The following is a 22,515-nucleotide window of genomic DNA, read 5'->3' on the forward strand; positions in this document are numbered from 1 at the left end:
AAATAGGTATATTCTCTTGCAGTTGAATAAAAAAATATGTAAGTTTACTTGACAGATTTTATTAGGTGTGTTGTTGAGTGCTTTTCTTGGAGTTTGTTTGCTTGATCTTTAATAATCAAGAGAAGTGTGTTAAAATCTCCCATTATGATGCTGTTTTTTTAGTTTTCCTCTATTTAATATTTAGCCTGTATATTTTGAGCATATTTTATTATGTTTCTTTACATTTGGAATTCTAAATTGGTGGAATTTTATCATTTATATTCTTTCGTAGGTAACCTCTCTATCTTTAGTGATTTTTGGAGACATTCTCACATTCAAAATTTTATATTACAAGTAGTACTATGAAAGAATTGTGGCAAGTAGTACTATGAAAGAATTATTTGTCAGGATTGGAATCTACTAATCTTTGAGTAGTGAAGTATTAGTAGTTAAAACTTAATTTTAGGATGGTTTCTGATTCTAGAAAGGTGGAGTGGATCTACTTTTATTCATTATTTCCACTATTTTCAGCTATAAACTCTAGACCTTATTTATCAAACAAACATACGAAGAAGATTCTTAAAGCTTGACTATGGACATCAGGACACAAGGAATGACATGGTGGAGAGTTAGTTCAGTGAGTCTTCTTTTTGCTTCATATATCCCGAACTTGGGGCTGTACAAACTGGCAAACAGAACATCATTGAACTGCAGAGGAAAAAAAAAATCTGCATATGCCTCTCCTCTCTTTAAAGGACCAGTTAAAGTGCAGCCTAGCAAGATCCACAGTTTTTAGACTATATCACTGCAATTTAGCCAAATACCACAGAAAATTCATACACCATTCCTGCCAGTGCCAGATAAAGATGAATGAAAAACCCAGTCTTCCACCATTACAAGGCTATAACAAGATTCCCCAACACCACTGCTGGGCTGGAGTCAGAGAAGGTCAGATAAGAAGTCAGGACTTTCATTCCTCTACCAGTAATGAGCCCAACCCACAGATATTAGTGGACAATCTGGACTTCTATGGACCCATGGCCATAATGAAGCACCTTTCTCTGTCCACATTATAGTGGTATCATTGGAAGCTAGTAGAGAGTCAAGACTTGTATCATTTTCCCACAGTAAAGAGATCAACATTAATCAATAGGATGTTAGTAGAGATTATGTGTGGAACCCACCCAGCAGTAATGAGGTACCAAGGTCACCTCAGATGCCAGTAGAGGCCAAGTAGGGAACTTAGGTGTATCGGTTTCTTATAGCTGATAAATTACCACAAACGTAGTTTAAAACATATAAATTTATAGCTACAATTCTGTAAGGTCAGAGGATGAAATGGACCTTGTTGCACTAAAATTAAGGTTTTGTCAGGACTGAATTCTTTCTGGAGTCTTTACAGGAGAATCAGTGTCTTTGCCTTCTCAACCTTCTAGGGTCCAAATGCATTTTTTGGCTCATGGCCCTTTCATCCATCTTCAAATTCAGAAATAAACCACTTGTAGATCATTGATTCTGATATCCTGTCTCTTTCTTTGACTTATAAGGACCCTTGTGATTACATGGGCCCACACAGGTAATCCAGGGTAGTCTCTGCATCTCAGGATCTATTAGTAACCTTAATCTTATCTGCAACTTCAATCCCCTCTTGCCATCTAACATAATATATTCATAGGTTGCAAATTTTAGAACTTGGGCATCCTCAGGGAGAAGGCATTATTCTTTACCACACTAGATTTCTACCTCCGCTTGGCAGTAATGAGACAGCAACACCCTTCCCCTGCCAGAGTGCTGTCAAAGAAAGGCATTGAAAACAGAAGGCTAAATGAAACCAGACGTTCATAATATAACCTGTTATTGTACAGGTTTCTATTGAAAATCACTTGTCATACAAAGAACCAGGAATATCTTCAAAGGATGAAAAAATCCAATTAGTGTATACCAATATCAGGATTAGAGTTGTTAGAATTATCTGAAAAAGATTTTAAATTAGCCATGAAACTAATGGATTAAATAATTAAAAACCTATTTGAGTAGGTGTCTCATTCAGTTGAACATCTAGATTTCAGCTCAAGTCTTGATCTCACAGTTCATCAGATCAAGCCCCACGTTGGGCTCAGGGCTGATAGTGCAGAGCCTGCTTGGTATTCTCTCTCTCTCTCTCTCTCTCTCTCTCTCTCTCTCTCTCTCTCCCTCCCCCCTTCTCCCTCGGCCCCTCCCCCACTTTTGCTCTTTCTCTTGCTCTTTCAAAATAAACTTTAAAAATAATAAAAATAAAAATACTTGAAGCAAATAAGTAAATAGAAAGTGTTCAAATATTTTCTCTATACCTGCAGGTTGAATTTTCATTTTGTTAATTATTTCCTTTGCTGTTGTAGGAGTTTTTTGTTCTGATGTAATCCCACTTATCCATTTTGCTTTTCTTGCTGGTATATTTAGTGTTATAGCCAATAAATCATTGCCAAGGCCAATGCCAAGAAACTTCACTGTTTTCTTTTAAGAGTTTTATAGTTTTAGGTCTTACATTTAAATCTTTAATCCATTTTGAGTTGATTTTTGCATTTGGTAAAAGAGTCCAATTTCATTCTTTTGCATGGGGACATGGAGTTTTCCCAAAACTATATATTGAAGAAACTGTCCTTTCCCCATTGTGTATTATGACTTCCTTGTTGACAGTGTATCTATGGGTTTATTCCTGGTCTCTTTTCTTTTCCTTTGACCTATCTGTTTTTTAGTTCCAGTATCATCTTTTTATGATGACTGTAACTTTAAAATATGTTTTGAAATCAGGAAATGTGATGTCTTGATCATTGTTCTTGCTCAAAATTGCTTTCATCACTTGGGGTCTTTCTGGTTTCATGTGAAATATTTTAAAGTCTTTTTTTTTTTGAGGGGTTTTATATTCACAACATTTTTTTCCCTATGGTGGGAGTCTTTAGTGTTTTCTACAGATAAGATCATATTATCTGTGAACAGGGATACTTCCTTATTTCTTTCTTTCCTGTCTGGATGCCTTGTAGTTCCTTTTTCTCCCCCATTGGCTCTGGTTAGGACTTGTAGTACTATACTGCATAGAAGTGGTATGCTGCATAAAGTGGATAAAATGATATATCTTAATTTCTTAAATATATATTTAGATATTTGTTAATATGAGAAAAAAATAACTAAAAAGACCCACATTAGAGGTATATATAAATATGTTGGTATAATTACATGATGATATGTAATGATCTACTATAAATCATAATCAAAGTTATGTTTCTCTATATAACTTTTTTATAAAAACAAGGTATAGGGGCACTTGGGTGGCTCAGTCGACTTCAGCTCAGGTCATGATCTCATGGTCCATGCGTTCAAGCCCTGTGTTGGGCTCTGTGCTGACAGCTCAGAGCCTGGAGCTTCTTTGGATTCTGGGTATGTCTCTCTCTCTCTGCCCCTCCCATGCTCATGCGCTCTCTCTCTCTCTCTCTCAAAAATAAATTAACATTAAAACATTTTTTAAAAGATACACAGTTTATAACTGTGTAGTGATAGATGTTAACTAAACTTATTGTAGTACTCATTTTACAATATATATGCAGATATTAAACCATTATGTTACATCTAAAACTAACAAAGTATGTTATATGTTATATATATGTTATATGTTATGTTATAACATATATATATATATTATATGTCAATACAAATTTTTAAGAAAAGATACACCAATGAATGATGTAATCACTAATCATTCTAATAATAGAATGATCAGGTCTCAGAGGAAAAAAAAACATTGGAAGTAAATGGACCAAAATATTATTACTATTTATATATTTTATGTAATACCAATATTTATTTCTCTTTTAAAATGATTGATTTAAGTATATGATCTACAACAAACAATTATTTCAAAACTCTAAAATTGTACTTCAAAATTGTATTGCGTATGTGTTTTTTAAAATAATTTACAAAATTCTAGGCATTTTAAATATATTTGGAGACAATATACCATAAGTAACTTCTAAGTAAACTGTGTATTTCATAAAAAGATAAGAAAACCAAATTTCAGTTTATTATTTTGAAGTCTACTTCCATGTCTCTTATTTCTTAAAGTTCCTAAATTAACTAGAAGTGATGTAGTATAGCTGTGGGAAATTACAATTGTAAGTTGACGTAAGTTGAATTGTTGCATTTTAATATTCCATCTTGACTGTAGAAGTGGTTGCTCAATAGCCTAGAGTGTTCATAGTATTTGAAATATTGTCAAAGGGCCACAGTCTAAAAGTAGTAAAAATTCTTCCCAAATATCTATTTTCTATAGGTGCTCTTTGCACATGTGTTGTTTTATACTCAAAAGTCAGGGGCGCCTGGGTGGCGCAGTCGGTTAAGCATCTGACTTCAGCCAGGTCACGATCTCGCGGTCCGTGAGTTCGAGCCCCGCGTCAGGCTCTGGGCTGATGGCTCGGAGCCTGGAGCCTGTTTCCGATTCTGTGTCTCCCTCTCTCTCTGACCCTCCCCCATTCATGCTCTGTCTCTCTCTGTCCCAAAAATAAATAAAAAACGTTGAAAAAAAAAAAAAAAAAAAAAAAAGTCATTGGCACTACTAAATATTTCAATAGAGAAAATAGAATCAATGAGTAGAAGATAAAAAAAAATAATGTAAACTTACTGTTCTTCTTCATTGAAAGTACATAAAGCACATGGTTAGAAATTTTTTGTAGTGTTTAAACTAATTTTGCAAATTCACTGGGCAAGCAGTTCTGTAAATTTTAGTTCTCTATTTATTAACTTTAGTGTATAAGATATATTCCACAACTTTCTTTTCTCTCACAGAAAATAAACTTGAAGATAGAAGAGAGCAATTCAGAAAATGGCATGGGTTAAGTCTTTTGATCTCAAACGACTGCCCACTTCTTCACCTTTTGCATTTAAGTTCTATAAAAATGGCTTTTTCAAGAGAGGAAACTAAGTTGACATCAGGGAATTTCCTGAAGGTAGACATCAGACTCCAAGATAACAAAATCCCTATCTAGTTTCTAGATAGTAGCCAATAGATTTTTGTACCACAAAATGGATATAGCTGTAGGACAACCAACGATAAAAGTTGAGACCAAAAACGTACACTAAACACTATTGGGTTTGATGGTTTTTAGATTCTTTGTTTAAATGCTGTTATGTAGTATTTGCCTTCTATGTCTGATGTATTTCATTCATAGAAACATTTATCTCAGTTATATGTGGAATCTAAAAGTACCAAACTCATAGAAACAGAGATCAGATTTGTGGTTGCCAGAGGCAAAGGAGTGGGAGGTGGTAGAATTGAGTATATGTGATCAAAAGGTGAAAACTTACAGATGTAAGATAAATAAATTCTGGGGATGTGATATACAACATGATGAGTACAGTTAAAAGTACTGTATTGTATATTTGAAAGTAGCTAATAGAGTAGATCTTAAAAATTCTTGTTACAAGAAAAATGTAACTATATGAGGTGATGGATGTTAACTAAACTTACTGTGGTAATCATCTAGCAATATATATACATATCAAATCATTGTGTTGTACATCTTAAACTTATAGACTGTCAATTATATCTCATTAAAAAATAAAAATAAAAATAAAAATCTCACTACATGCTATTTGCAGGACACACACAAGAATCAGACACAGAAGGGTGCCTGGGTGGCTCAGTTGGTTGTGTCTCTTGGTTTTGTCATGACCTCATGGTTTCTCATAATCTCATGGTTTGTGAGTTCTACCCCACATCAGTACAGATCCTGCTTGGGATTCTCTCTCTCTCTCTCTCTCTCTCTCTCTCTCTCTCTCTCTCATTCTCTCTTTCTGTCTCTGCCCCTCTCCCACTCTCCCTCTCCCTCTTAAAAAAATTTAAAACAAAGAATTAGACATAGAAAATTTAAAAATAAAGAAAATACACCCATTTATTTATTTATTTATTTATTTATTTATTTATTTAAATTTACATCCAAATTACTTACATTATGGGGGAACAATGATTTCAGGAGTAGATTCCTTAATGCCTCTTACCCATTTAGCCTATCACCCCTCCCCTTTAAAATTTTATTTTAATTTTATTCATTTACAATTTTTTATTTTCAATTATAATTAACATACAGTGTTATATTCGTTCCAGGTGTTCAATATAATGATTCAGTAATTCTGTACATTTCTCAGTGCTCAAAATAAGAGAACTTTTAATTTAATTCCCTTTATCTATTTTACTCTTCCCCCTACTAAAGTCTCCTCCAGAAACCAGTTTGTTTTCTGTGTTTGAGACCTTTTTTTTACTGTCTTTATTTTTCTTCATTGGTTCACTTATTTTGTTTCTTAAATTCCACATATGAATGAAATCATATGGTATTAGTCTTTCTCACTGACTTGTTTATCTTAGCATTATACCCTCCAGCTTCATCCATGTTGTTGCATATATCAAAATTTTATTCTTTTTTTATACCTAAGTAATATTACATTGTTTATATATATATACCACCTATTTATGCATTCATCTATGGATGGACATGATCTGCTTCCATAATTGGCTATTGTAAATAATGCTATAATAAACATAGTTTATTGTGTATCCCTTTGAATTGGTGTTTTTTGGATTTTTGGGTAAATACACAGTAGTGTGATTACTGGAACTTAGTGTATTTACATTTTTAACTTTTAGAGGAATCCCCATACTGTTTTCCAGAGTGGCTACACCAGTTTGCATTTCCACCAGCAGTGTATGCGGGTTCCTTTTTCTCCACATCATCACTAACACTTGTTGTTTCTTGAGTTGTTTATTCTAGCTATTCTGACAGGTATGAGGTGATATCTCATAGTTTTGATGATGAGTGATGTTGACCATCTTTTTATGTGTCTGTTGGCCATCTGGATGTTTTATTTGGAGAAATGTCTGTCCATATCTTCTACCCATTTTTAAATTGGATTATTTGATTTTTTGATGATGAGTTGTGTAAGTTCTTTATATATTTTGGATACTAACCGTTTTTTGGATATGCCATTTGCAGATATCTTCTCCAATTCAGTAAGATGTCTTTTAGCTTTTTTTTTTTTTAATTGTTTCTTTGCTGTGCAGAAGTTGTTTATTTTGATGTGGTCCCAATAATTTTGCTTTTATTTCCTTTGCTTCAGGAGACTTACCTAAAAACAACTGTTACTATGGCTGTGCTCCCTTCTAGGATTTTTATGGTTTCATGTCTCATATTTAGGTCTTTAATCCGTTTTGAATTTATTTTTGTGTATAGTGTAAGAAACAGGTCCAATTTTACTCTTTTCATGTAGCTGTCCAGTTTTCCCAAAATGATTTTTTTTCCCATTGCATATTATTTCCTCCTTTGCCAAAGATTAATCTTATGATTGTATGTTTGTTTTTTGGTTTTCTGTTCTGTTCCACTGATGTGTGTCTGTTTTTGTGCTAGTATCTACTGTTTGGTTTACTACTGCTTTGTAGCATAACTTAAGTCTGGAATTGTGATAGCTCTAATTTTGTTTTTCTTCAGGATTGTTTTGGCTATTCAAGACTGCTTTTGTGGATTGATACAAATTTTTGGATTGTTTGTTTTAGTTGTGTGAAAAATGCTATTGGTGTTTCATAGCGATCGCATTATATCTGTAGATTGTTTTGGGTAGGATGGACATTTTAACAATATTTGTTCTTCCAGTTCATAAGCATGGAATGTCTTTCCATTTCTTTGTGTGGTCTTCAGTTTCTTTCCTCATTATTTTATAGTTTTCAGAGTACAGGTCTTTCACCTCTTTAGTTTATTCCTGGGTACTTTATTATTTTGGGTGTAATTATAAGTGGGATTTTCTTAATTTCTCTTTCTGCTGCCTCATTATTAATGTATAGATATGCAACAGATTTCTGTATGTTGATTTTGTGTCCTGCAACTTTACTGAATTCATTTATCAGTTTTAGTAGTTTTTTGTTTTTTGTTTTTGGTGGGGTCTATGGGGTTTTCTACATATTGTATCATGTCATCTGCAAATAATGAAAGTTTTACTTCTTCCTTACCAGTTTGGATGCCGTTTATTTCTTTTTGTTGTCTGATTGCTGTGGCTAGAACTTCCAGCACTATGTTGAAGAGCAGTGGTGAGACTGAATATCCTTGACTAGTTCCTGACCTTGGGGAAAAGCTCTCAGTTTTTCCTCATTGAGTATGATGTTCACTGTGGGTTTTTCATATATGGTCTTTGTTATGGTGAGGTATGTTCTCTTTATTTTATTTTTAATTTTTTTAATGTTTATTTATTAATTTTGAGAGACAGAAGCCATGAGCAGGGAGAAGCAGAGAGAGTGGGAGAGAGGGAATCCCAAGCAGGCTTTACACCCAGTGTGGAGCCCAACATGAGGCTCTATCCCACAATCATGACCTGAGCTGAAATCAAGAGTTGGCCGCCTAACCAGCTGAGCCACCCAGGCACCCCAGGTATGTTCTCTTTAAACCTACTTTGTTGAGGGTTTTCATCATGAATGGATGTTACACTTTTATTTTTCTGCATCCATTAAAATTATCATATAGTTTTTATCCTTTCTCTTACTGATGTGATATATCACATTGATTGATTTGCATATATTGAGCCATCCTTGCATCCTGGGAATAAATCCCACGTGATTGTGGTGAATTTTTTTTAATGTATTGTTAGATTTGGTTTGCTAGTATTTTGTTGAGGATTTTTCCATCCATGTTCGGCAGAGATATTGGCCTGTGGTTCACTTTTTTTGTGGTGTCTTTATCTGATTTTGGTATCAGGGTAATACTGGTCTCATAGAATGAATTTGGAAGTTTTTCTTCTTCTATTTTTTGGAATAGTTTGAGAAGAATAGGTATTAACTCTTCTTTAAATATGTAGTAGCATTTGATATGAAGCCATCTGGTCCAGACTTTTGTTTGTGAGGAGCTTTTTGATTACTGATTGAATTTATTGCTAGTAATTAGTCTGTTCAAATTTTGTATTTCTTACTGCTTCAGTTTTCATAGGTTATATGTTTCTAGGATCTTATTTCTTCTAGTTTGTCCAATTTGTTGACATACAATTTTTTGTAATAATCTCTTATAATTGTTTGTATTTCTGTGATGTTGGTTGTTATTTCTCATTTTTGACTGACTTATTTTACTTAGCACTATACCCTCTAGCTCCATACATATTGTTGCAAATAGCAAGATATATTTATTTTTTTTATTTCAACCTTTCAAGAAAAAAAACAAAAACAAAAACGGAAAAGGTACAGAGAGTACAATGGTGGTTGCCAGAGTCTGGGAGGAGAGAATGGTAACTACTAGCCATAGGGTACAAAGTTTCAGTTACACAGCGTGGATAAGTCCTAGAGATCTACTATACAGCATAATGCTTATAGTTAATAATGCTCTATTGGGTACTTAAAACTTTGTCAAGAGGATAGATCTTTTGTGTCCTTACCAAAACAAACAAACAAACAAACAAACAAACAAACAAACAAAAAACACAGTAGGGATGGAGGAAACTTTTGGAGGTGATCAATGTGTTTATGATATCAACTGTGCTGATGGTTTCATCAATGTATACTTATCTCCAAATTGAGCAACTTGTATACATTAAATATGTGTAGCTTTTTTGGTTCTCAATCATACCTCACTAAAGTGGTTTAAAAAATACTGTGTTTCCAAACCCTATCATATGATTTTAGCATCACTTAGCAAGTTTAGACTTACTCCACATTGTAAGATATATAATAGAAAAAATCAACAAGTAGATTAAAGGAATAAGAAAATGCAGTTGAGCTTAAAATGTGAGCTTTTTTTGTAACTTCAGTAAACTGAAGCAGTTTTCACATGTACACTATCCAGTGTGTAGTTGCCAAACAAGAACTGCATCTGTGAAGGATTAGTTATAATGTCAACATAGTAGGTGATGTCTTCAGGAATTGTTTCAGTGAGGTAAGAGCGTCTCTTCCTAAGAGTAGTATAATAACTGGTCTTAAACCTTTGCCTTCCTGACCATACACAGTATTGTTTGTTAATGGAGTCCCATTAGCCCAGGAATGAACAGATTTATTGCAAGGTGCCAACACTGAAGGAAAGTGGGGGCACCTAAAGGAGATTAGATAAAAACTTAAAGGTTGTTTTGACTGTATATTTTATTCACAGGTAAAATTAAGTCTAGATTTTGGGCCCATACCAAGAAATGCCTTTAGATTCAAATAAGAATATTCAGAATAGAAGCCTTATTAGAGTCATCGTTAGATAAGTGTTTATAATTCAGACATTGAAATAGAAGAAAGAAAAAAAAATCTAGGGGAAAAAGTCACAAGATCATGGGGATAAAAGCATGAATATCTGTGGTATTAGTCATCTGCATCTTGTTTCATAGGGTCTTGAATTAAAGTTGTCTACTTCATGTAATCATTTCATGGCATGTAAAATGCCAAACATTTTTGCACTTTTATTTTTTTTGGTTTTCAAATCATAATAGGATGGTAAAAACTTATAGTTAAATATCTCTTGTTGATACCAAGTTCTAATTTATTGACTAGTTAGATGGATGTGGTTATATATAGTAAATGTTCATGATATTTCAGGCTGGACATTAAATATATTTTCTAAAGTTCTATATCTATGGTTTAAATATCCTCAGTGTTCTGGAGTCAATTGAAAATAAAAGCAGGCTTGGAGAAAATTAGTTATTACTGGCTCTTTTTAAAAATAGAAAATACATATTTCTTTTTTAAAGTTGAAAATACTAGCTCAGTGTAAATTAAAGCCATTGATGCGAGGTTGTTTTCTAATAAATATAATTCTCTTTGCTTGCTCTCATTAATTTGCATAACAAAATACTTACAAACTATCCTTAGCATATTAATTGATATTTATTAAACTTTAATGAAGCATGATGATATTAAGAGGCTATGTTGAGTTTTTTGTTTTTTGTTTTTTTGGTCAAGAATCAGGGAATATATACATTTCATTATGCCAGATGCTCCTGAAATTCCTCAAAAAGATATGTGTATACACATACACACACACACACACACACAGAACAAAGCAAATAGAATTGCTATTATGATACCAGTTGGAATTTTGCCCCTATATTTTAGTGCAGAATTCTGATGAGCTATATAGAATCCTGGAGAAATCATTGTGAAGACAGAATTTCCCTCAGACAACAAATAGTGAAAGAGGAAACTTTTAAGAGGGAGCGGAGCATTCTACCCAGCTGAAATTACATCTAAATAAGAAAACTAGGCATGATAGAGCCATTTTGCCAATCTGGACATATTGAAAAGAGAGAAAGCATAAAAAGAAAGTTATTCACTCAAATACTTTAAGTTTTCACGGGGAAGTTTTCTACTTGTCTTTTGCTATAAAGCCTGTCCTTGATAAATTTAACTGTAACTTACAAGAAGAAAACCCCCCAAATCTGTATCTCTGACATTTACCCATTTTAGAGCTTCCATTCAGCATTTTAATTGCCCATCAAAAGTCATATTCTTAATATTCAACAGGCATCACATATTATATATGTCAAAATTGGAGTTCATTTTCTCATTTTTAGAGTCTCCGTCTTCTTTTATTATCTAATTTGATTAATGGTGCAGCCAACAGCCTTATAAGTTTCTCTTATAAATAAAATATAATGTATAAGTACCTTTTATCTTGCCCTCCATATCTAGCCAATAAGATAGTCTGTTGATTAGTTATTCACCATATCATATACAGATATTCATAAACACTGCCATTCTTATTGACATGGTTATTTTTATATTTTTATTTAAAATGGTGCAATAACTATAAAGTAAGAAAATATTAAAAAGTGAACTGGTATGCCTCTATATCTACTCCTAAGTCTAAATTAATATTAATATTAACATTTTGCCACATGATGTATTTTGGATATTTTAATAAAGTAACATTTTTCCACTCACTGACAAAAACAAAATAAAACAAAGGGTGCAAATTGCTGACTGCCTTTTCTGCACTACAAACTGAGGACGACTTTTAAGTAAACAGTTGTGGAATAATCTGGGAAACTAATATAAAACTTTGAGGAATGCTTAAGAAAGAACGTATTTGTTTTCCAGAGCTAAAATGACTGAAAACTAGAGAGATATAGTGGAATAAGAGCTTTTCAGTTAGGCTACTTGTTCTGTCCTTCCACCCAATTTGCTCATGAAATAATGTTTTCAAAGAATGTGAAGGGAAATATGAGTATATTATCAGGAATATAGGCCCTAGGAAAGTTTGTGTACTCTGTAAACAATACTTTAGGATCGAGAACAGAGGGGGAGGGAGAAGGAATTGGAGGGGGAAGGTGGCAGAGAGAAGTGCTGCTGGTATTCCCTGGGGCTCAGGGGATTCCTTGATTCTGTGAGGTATCCCTTTGAAAAATTTTCCTACTGTCTGATTTTCTATCTCCATGCTTTAAACTTGCATTGTCTTGCTAACCGGTCTGTCTCTGCCTCGCCCTTCTCACAGTTATTGGGATATCTGTCCCTGTCTGTCTGTCTGTCTGTCTCTCTCTCTCTCTCTCTCATTGATCATTGACCTCCCTCCCTCCTTTACTTCCTTCATACCTGACTGTCTTAATACCTGTATGCTTACTTTTTATTGAAGTGTGGTATATACATTATAAAGGACACAACTTTAATCAATTCTGTCAGTTCATGAATTTTTACAGTTATGTATAACCTTTAACTTCCACTCGATACCTGCGGTAGTGCTGATTCTAATTAGAATATTTTACAAACATTTATGATAAAATTTACTGTATAGAATATATGGAAGGTTTGCTATGTACTCAGTATTAAACTAAGAACTGTTTAAGCTAGATAGATTATTAATTGTAAATAAATTGCAATTTGTAGAGTAATGGAATGCATCAACAATACAGTATTTAGGTATAAAACGGGGAAATCCTACAACTCATTGCTAACTCCATCTGTACTCAGTTCTTACTTGTCTCTCCATGTCAAAACATATCCCAATAGGGAAATGGAGACTCAGGTTGCTGATTCTGATGGATTAAGGACTTCTTAACATGGCATATGGGGTTGCACCTTTCTTTTGTACTTTGCTAATCATTAGTAAACCCTGGTTCTGGATAAGATTAAAAATTTGTGACTCAGTCTGAAAAATGAGACATTTTAAAACTGGTGAACAAGAAAGCTTGTTTTTCAGACCCACATAAATAATGTCTAAGGTATTCATTGAAAGGAATAGGAGGGAAAAATAGACATAATGAGAATTTGATATCCAGATTGTTGTCAACTCGTGCATGATTTGAAGTGGCTAAAGCTTTGTGACAGATCATAGGGCACACATCCTACTGATGAAATTTGATGAGATAAAGTCAAACTAGTGAGATTAATAAGTCAGTAGACAGGAATATGATCCCTTTCTGGTATGTATATACATTTGGTGACTGAAGTGTCTTAAGGTTTGAGGGGTTGACAGAGGGAGTGTAAACATCATTTTGAATTGATTTTTTTTCTTGTATTTTTTTAATGTTTCAAGGAATTTTATTTTATTTTATTTTATTTTATTTTATTTTATTTTATTTTATTTTTTATATGAAATTTATTGTCAAATTGGTTTGCATACAACACCCAGTGCTCATCCCGACAGGTGCCCTCCTCAATGCCCATCACCCACCGTCCCCTCCCTCCCACCCCCCATCAACCCTCAGTTTATTCTCAGTTTTTGAGGTATATTTTACATACAACATTGTGTAAGTTTAAAGTATGCAACCTGATGATTTGATACACATGTATATTACAAATTGAATACCACAGTAAAGTTAGTTAATATATCCATCACTTAACAAAATTATACATTTTTGTTTGTGTAGTGAGAATATTTAATATTTATTCTCTTAGCTACTTTTGATCATATAATACAGTATTATTAACTATAGTTACTATGCCAAATGTTAGATCTCCAGAACACACACATCTTATAACTGGAGGATGGTACCTTTTGACCAACATTTCCCCAGTTTGCCCATACCCTAGTTCCTGGCAACCACCATTCTACTCTGTTTCTATGAGTTTGGCCTTTTTTAGATTTCACTTATATGAAAGTTCATACAGTGTTTCTCTTTGTCTGACTTATTTCATACTTATTGTCAAGACTGTCATCCATATTGTCATCCATAATTTGCATAATTACTTATTTTTTAATGGCTGATTAATATTCCATAGCATGTATGTATTCATTGTCTTTATCCACTCATCCCTCGATGGACGTTTACATAGTTTTCATGTCTTAGTTATTCTGAATAATGCTTCAATGCACATTGGGGAACAAATATCTCTTTGAGATAGTGATTTAATTTCCTTTGACTATATACCAAGAATTGGGATTGCTGGAGCATCCTTTTTTTCCCATAGTGACACAAGTTTACATTCCCACCAACAGTTCACTAGAGTTCCCTTTTCACAAACTTCCCAATACTTGTTATCTCTCTTTTTTTTTATAATAATTGTTAACAACAAGTGTGAGATATTATTTTGGTTTTGATTTGCATTTCCCTGGTGATAAGTGATGCTTATTTTTGAGGAAGTAGCTATGATACTCAAGAAATTCAGATGCCTGTGGATTACATTGTGTATGGAAGATCCATTTAATGCTCTGTTATCTCATTGTTGAATGACATTTGCAATGAAAGGTACATCATTATCAGATTGAGAATGGTCCAGAAAGCTCAACATATGATATCGTTCAGTTTCAAGGGCTATGATTGTCCAGAGTTGGCTGATGGAACTTGGACAGCAACAATACTAAAAGTGTTGAGAAATCACCAATAACCTGGAGAGAGAAAGAGATCAGAGGTCTGATTTAGTCAGTCTGCCAAGAGTGCATAATATAGTGTGATTTCTGTTATCAAGAAAACTGGCTCAGCTTTTGGCAAGATTTACAAGTATGACATACAATTGGAACTTTTTTATCAGAAACATAGAGCTCTACTCTGTGCTTGGTCTTAGATGGTTGACTGTTGCTGTGTTTGGTGTGATTATGCAGAGAACCATGTATCGGTTGCTAGTATACTGGAAAATGTAGGTTCAGTCAGCAGCTTGATTCTTTTCAGTCTCATCAGAGTATGAGCCTTTACCATGGATCTACAAGGGTGACCCTCACCATCTGATCTGCAACCATGCTTTGTTTGCATAGTATGGAGCCAAACAGCCTTGACTTTGACATTCAGTGGTTTTCCAAGTGGCAGGCTATACAGACAGGTTATTGGCTATAACCCAAGGTCTGTAAAAACATATCAAATCTATCAAGGAAAGTATTGAAGAAAACTGAGACAATATCCTTGATTTCTGCACAAGGAATGGAATGACCACCTGTTTTCAGTTGTATGTGTCTGCCACTGAGATTAAAAATGAGCAGCATCCCAGTGTGCACCATTGGATTTCAACTTAGTTAATCATCAGTGAAAAATTCCCAATTATTTAGAGGAACATCTATGAATTGAGAGCCTCATTTATTCAGTATATTTGTTTAGACATTTGAGTTGGAGAAGGATCATACTTCACTCTAAGGAACAGTGGCCACTTTTTTACGTAAAGCCAAAGGTACCACTGGGACCAGGTTGCCTGCATTCTTTTCCATTTGACATTCACATTTGACAAGTGGAACTTCTGGGCCCTTACCACTTTTTAGCCATCGAGTTGGATTTGACCCCATCACAACATTGGACTGTCAGATTGGGGAATCATATGCGATTTATGGGTCAGATGTTCAGTTTAAACACAAGTCCAGTATAAGTCATCACTTCTTTTCCAAAGGGTATATCAAAGCTGCCACTTTCCCATTCTGTGTGTAAGAAGCTTGGAATTTTCCACTCCATGCTGACAAATAAAATGCTGAACACACTGAAATATCAAAAATTTTTCTATGATCCACAAAAAAGGTGAGGACATAGGGCAAATCACTGCTCTCAAGATAGAGTTAGATAGGCTAATACAGGGAATCATTGCTTACTTTAGTAGATTCACAAGTAGAAACCACTGTGGGAATCACTTTTGGGTAGAAATATCTGAACTGTTATTGATGAATTGCTGGAAGCTCAGTGTGGACAAGTCTGAGACTTAAAAAATCCAGGGGGACCCAGTCATAAAGGTTGCTCCAGTGATATTGTAAGATCCACCTCCAGGAGCTTGAGCAGGTTCTCAGAGTAAATATTGGAGGAAAAAAAATGACATCTTGCTTCCAGTGAGGGTTGGGGAGTGGGAATAGGTGGAAAGGAACCGGAACCATTTTGAAAAATGGCAGATCATGCTTTAACAAGGCCTACCCTCAGGAGAAACTGGTTAACCAGAGCCTAATGCTCTGGAGTTTTATCAGAGCCTAACTGACTTGGAGGAAGGGAAATGCCCAATTCTAGTCAGCACTAGTTTTCCTTGTAAGGGAAGGGAAATCACACAACTCCAAAAGGGTGTGTTTGGTAGCAGTATGAGGAAAGCTCAGTACTCTTAAGGGTTGACTCGAGATAGAAGATTCCTCCCTTTGCCAGCCACTTGAAGTGGGCAAAATTCAGTTCCTGGAGCATGTAGTTCAAAAGTGTCATTGGGTTGTCTGCCTCAAAAGTAGAGATTAAGCCACAGCTTTTTTCAACATTTTCCAATATACATCAATTTGTTGTGATTTGAGCCTCCCAAAAAGAATACTAATTTGTGGGTCAAGTAGAATGTTCATGTGTAAAAACTTAACAATGCAAAGGTCTGTTTTTATATATCCACTTAATATCTTACAAGTATAAAATAAAAGGTTCTTTAGGAACCCTGAGAAAATGTTAGCTTTTCTCCTTTAAACACATGGAGAAGTGCTAATATGACAACATTAAAATGTTTCATAAATCAATATCTACTTAATTGTCAACTACCAATGTTTTATCCCTTTATTAACACATAAGTATATAATATAAAGACCATTATTGTATGTAATTCTCTTGATGACAGTGGATTGTATTACACCTTTTCCAATTATGCAGTGGAGTGAGATGAGAAAGTCACAATGAAAAAGGTTTAAAGAATTTTTTTCTGATAATTTGGATAATTTGTTCAAAGCATGTAGTATCTTAACTATTATCTTCTCCCTGGCATACCCAACCTTCTGCCTAGTACAGAATAGGCTCCCAAGAAATATTTATTGAATTCAGTAGTTAAGAGAGGAAGGTATATGAAATAATAGAAACTTCTTAGCAATATTTATGACCTTTTAAATTTATTTGCAGTAATTTTCATAATAAATATCACCAACAAATTGTCTTATTTCTGTCCCTCTACTGGATATATGAGAAGTGGAAAGAAGTAACAGATGGGTTTCCCAGTTTTTACATGAAAACCAGAGGGCTGTGTAAAGCTTGTAAGACATCACTTTTCCTCTGGTGTTTTCATACACTGAAGGAAACTAGTTGGGGCATCAACACATTTGATTCATCTCCAGAAGAAACAAACTTCTCACAAAGGAAGGTGTCAAAATGGATCAGAATCAATAACAACTGCCAAGCACTCAGAGCCTGCTCTAGCATGTCAGTCACAGGGACACTAGAAGAAAAAAAGTAATTTCATTGGGCTTTGGAGACACACTACAAAAAAACTTGGGGAAAAGTTAACTCATTTCTATATTTTAATGCATTTTAAATGAAAAATAATATTTCTAGCTTTAGCTCAATAAATATATCATATTATTTGCTCTACTATATTGAATTTGTAAATGGTCTTTCATAAATTGTGTTCCACATGTGCCTCTTAGTTTTTGATCATCTATATAAAGGTCACTGTGATGAGGAAAATGCTCTACACATTATGACCCTTAATAACAGTATGCTTAATGGACTGTTATCAAACTGAGGACCATTGTCACCTGGAAAAGCAAGAAGAGAAGGTGACTTGGTATTGGGGGGGGGGGAAAGAAGGGTAGATAGTGGGGTCAAAGATATACTTTACTTAATTGATCTATTTGTTTCACATATCTTCAGAGTAATAACCTCATATGCCTATGAAATCAACTTCATTTCTCCATCTTCCAAATGCATGGCATATGTTTACAGGGCCTAAAATTAGATAGAAATTTTAAATAAAATTGTATAGGAAACATTGTCATTTTGCATTCATTAAACATCATATCTGCTAGGTGTTTTACATATATTATTTTTTCTCTTCACAATAGTCATAAAAGATACAGAAAATAAAGTAGAGGTTAAATAAGTAAAACATTTTGATAGCAAATGGTAGTTCAGGGAATCAAACACGTGTTTACCTTTAACTAAAGTTCATATAACCTCAGTTATATGACATTGTTTTACAAACAATATACTTCTATTTTATCCACAATAAGTGTCTTGGTATACATATTCCAGGTTATCCTTTCCTTTTATTATTTTATTACGGCCTCAGAATATCTATCAATTATTTTCTACTATTTACAGACATGTAACTTAAGTTAATGACTCTGTTGCATTAAGTATTTAATAACCACGTCTTATCTATTCTGAATTATTTTTCTCTTTCTGCTTTATGTCTTTCTTCTTGAACGTTATCACTACTATAGATTGAATATCCCTAAAATTCCTATCTTGAAACCTCACACCCTGTGTGATAGTATTAGGAGGTGGGACTTTGGAAGGTACTTAGGTCATGAGGGTAGAGCCCTCAAGAATGTGATTAGTGCTTTTACAAAAGACATCCCATAGAGCTCGTTAGCTCATTCTGTCATGTAAGGTTATAATGAAAAGACACCTGTCTAGGAAGTGAGCTCTCACCAGACACATCATCTTTTGGTGCCTTGAACTCAGACTTCCCAGCCTGTAGAACTGTGAAAATTAAATTTCTGTTGCTTGTAAGACACCTAATCTGAGATATTTTGTTATAGCAGCCTGAATGAACTAAGACTAAAGTTACTCACCCATAAAGGTCTAGAACTAGGCTCACTTCCTTCATGAAAATGGAGTCATCACTGTTTAGTCTAGTCCTCTCCAGTATTTCATTCACAATCTTGCATGAACACACTTGAAGAAAGAACAGAACTTCGTTAACAAATGAGAAATTATCCTAATCCTATTTTTCATGATTTCTCCACACTTAATACTTTTTGTCTATAATCCCTTCTGTGCTATTGTTCATTCATAAATTTACAATCTTGGAGCAGCTACCATATATCAGAAAGTGTTCTAGACATTGTGTTGGAGATGTAACATTTAAGAAAACAGAATAAATCTCACCTCCATGACGCATCCATTCTAGTGGAAGAAAAACAGATTTAGATATAGAACATATTAGATAGTGATATATTCTATATAGAAAAATAGAAAAGGAAAAAATGGGATAAGATAATTATCATAGCACTTACCCCATTATATAATTTTTTTTTGTTCTGTTACCTGATAAATTTTTAAACTGAATTTTTTTAAGCAGCTACTACATGTGTTTTCCTTCTTTATCTGTGAATTTATTATTTCCCTATTGCTGTTATAACAAACTAACACAAGTTGATTTTTTTTTTTAACACAAATTGCCTTTAGGCAGCACAGTTCAGAAGTCCAAAATGGATCCAGAGGTCTGTGTCTTTTCTGACCACTCTAGGGCATAATCTATTTCCTTGTTTTTTCAGCTTGTAAATGCTGTCTACATTTCTTGGCTCTTAACCCTTTCTTTCATCTTCAGAGACAGAAGTGTAGCGTCTTCAGCTTTTTCTGTCTGATTCTGACTCTTATGCCTTCCTTTTATAAAGACTCTTGTGATTACATTGGGTCCACTGGATAATCCAGGATAATCTTTTGATGTCAAGATTCTTTTATCACAACTGCAAAGTTGCTTTTGCCATTCAAGGTTACATATTCAAAGGTTTTGTGGATTAGGACATGGACATCTTTGGGGTGCTATTATTTTATTCATCACAGTCTTATATATAAGTATAAATATACATATACATGTGAATATAAGTATATATGACATGTAAATATGTTTCTTGTATATGAGCATTTATATATATATACACATATATATATGTATATATATATGTGTATATATATGTGGATATAGAATAGGTAGGGTGATGATTTTTTCAAAAATAGAAAGTAAGCTTTTAGAAAATAGGGACATGTAAGAAATGGGCAGAATTCATGAATAGATATTTTCCCAAAGAATACATCTATAGATGGCTAACAGACACGTAAAAAAGATGCTCAACATCATTCATCATTGGGGAAATAAAATCAAAACCACAGTTACATACCACCTCACACATGTCAGAGCAGCTAAAAGTAAACGTAAGAAACAACAGACGTTGGTGAGGATGAAGATAAAGGGGGACCCTCTTACACTGTTGGTGGGAATGCAAACTGGTACAGCAACTCTGGAAAACAGTAGGGAGGTTCCTCAAAAAGTTTAAAATATAACTATGCTGTGACTCAGCATTGCACTACTAGATATTTACCCAAAGGATGCAAAAATACTTATTTGAAAGGGGCACATGGACCCCAATATAGCGGGATTATCAAGAATAGCCAAATTATGGAAAGAACCTCAATGTCCATCAACTGATCAATAGATAAAGAAAAGATGGTATGTGTGTGTCTGTACACACACACACACACACACACACACACACACACACACTAGAATATTACTCAGCCATCAAAAAGAATGAAATCTTGCCATTCCACAACATGGATGGAACTGGAGTGTATTATGCTAAAGTGATATAAGTCAGTCAGACAAAGACAGATACCATGTGATTTTACTCAGATGTGGAATTTAAGAAACAGATGAACGTAGGGAAGGGGGAAAATAAAGAGAGAGAGACAAACCATAAGAGACTCTTACAACTGTAGAGAACAAACAGGATTGCTGGAGGGGTGGGTAGGTGGGGGATGGGCTAAATGGGTGGTGGGTATTGACGAGGGCACTTGTTGTGATGAGCACTGGGTGTTCTATTGTAAGTGATGATCACTAAATTCTCCTGAAACAGATATTACATTATATATTAACTAGAATTTATATAAAAACTTTTAAAAAATCAATCAATCTAAGGGGGAAAAAAAAGAAAATAGGGACATTTTTGGAAAGAGCATGCAATTTGGATTCAAGAATCCTGGGACCAAACACTTAAAAGTGTGTGGCTTTGGCAAACCTTTCAACTCATCTGTAGATACATACTCAGAGACATGTTACAAGGCTCAAGAGAGAACATATATAAACATGTATTTTATATGCTTAAATGCACTTTTCCTCTCATCCACTGACCTCTCTAATTACAGCTACCCTAAAAGGAAGTGAAATAACATGATAATAATAGAATATCCTTCAGAGATAAAATAGCCCCTGGAGTAGTTGAAAAAATCCTGGCTTTGAATACTGGAATAGGAATACTAAATACTTTGGGAGAAAAGATTTTTACTGTGGAAAAGACTGATCTGGACATGTATTCCAGATCTACCAATTTTGCTTTGGAAACCTGAGCATGTTGCCTAAATGACCTGTACCACAGATTCTTTACCTATGTATCCACCTATTTATCTATCTATATACCTACCTACATTTATTGGGGAGAATGATCAAGTCTAGGATTGTTACAATAATTAATCAGCATTATACTAGATGTTCTGATGTATTGAGGATGGTTAATACTAATAGCTAATGCTTTTGTAATGCTTAATATGTGCCTAATCATTTGATAATTTTTATATATTAGCTTATTTAATTCCCCAAACAACTTTGAAATAGGAAACATTTATTCAATATTTTATAAAGAAAGAAAACAGGCACAGACAGATTAAGGCCATGGTCATGCAGTTAATAAGCAATAGAGATAGGATATGAATCTCTAGATCAGGCTCCAAAATCTATGTCTAACCACTGGCTTATACATTTTAGTTCTCTTTTTCCTCCCTCCTAAACTAATAAGTAATTTGACATTATGTTCAGCCATTGGTTCTTTATCTGTATAATTAATACATAACACTTTTCTTCCTTGTCTAACAAATAAATTTGTCGTAAGAATAAATGTGGGGCAGAAGTAACATTAATAAGCCACCCTATATTCTTGGCACCTTATTAGATTCTTTTACAGATTAGTAAGCAAACTTAGAGGACCAGTGATTATCAAGTCACACATCTATCTACTGAGGGACATGAGAGATTGTAAAGTCCAAACCATTTCTACCAAAGTATCTGGGCCTCATGAAATAAAACAAGATAGTATATAATATGAAGTATAAGCATGACATGTTTTTAAAAATATACAGGGAAGAAGGAAACAAAAGTCCCTAGAAATGATACTGCAGCTGTTTTGACCCACATAGGAGCTGGCAAACTTTTTCTGTAAAGGGACGGAGAGTAAATATTTTCAGCTTTGTAGGCTATGTAGTCTCTTGAAATTTCTCACCTTTGTTGTAGTGAAAAAGCAGTCATAGATAATACATAAATGAATGAGCAGAGCTGTGTTTTAATAAAACTTTATTTCACAAACAGATGGTGAGCCTGATTTGGCTCATGGTATCATTTGCCGGTGTAGGTAAATACCTCAAATTTAAATCTGTGAAGAA

At 34.1% G+C, this 22,515-nt stretch overlaps 2 long non-coding RNA genes across 4 annotated transcripts in view; one reads left to right on the forward strand and one right to left on the reverse strand.

The window, feature by feature from the left end:
• Positions 1–22,515, forward strand: part of LOC122213422 — a 263,719-nt gene that overhangs the window by 77,288 nt on the left and 163,916 nt on the right. The gene's annotated exons all lie outside the window — the stretch shown is intronic.
• On the reverse strand, positions 14,698–18,972 carry LOC122213446. The gene is made up of 3 exons (XR_006199518.1): positions 18,876–18,972; positions 17,959–18,024; positions 14,698–14,771 (listed from the first exon to the last, which is right to left on the reverse strand). It is a non-coding gene; the product is annotated as an uncharacterized LOC122213446 (long non-coding RNA).

This window comes from Panthera leo, chromosome A1, assembly GCF_018350215.1.
Source record: "Panthera leo isolate Ple1 chromosome A1, P.leo_Ple1_pat1.1, whole genome shotgun sequence".
In the NCBI taxonomy this organism is placed as follows: domain Eukaryota; kingdom Metazoa; phylum Chordata; class Mammalia; order Carnivora; family Felidae; genus Panthera; species Panthera leo.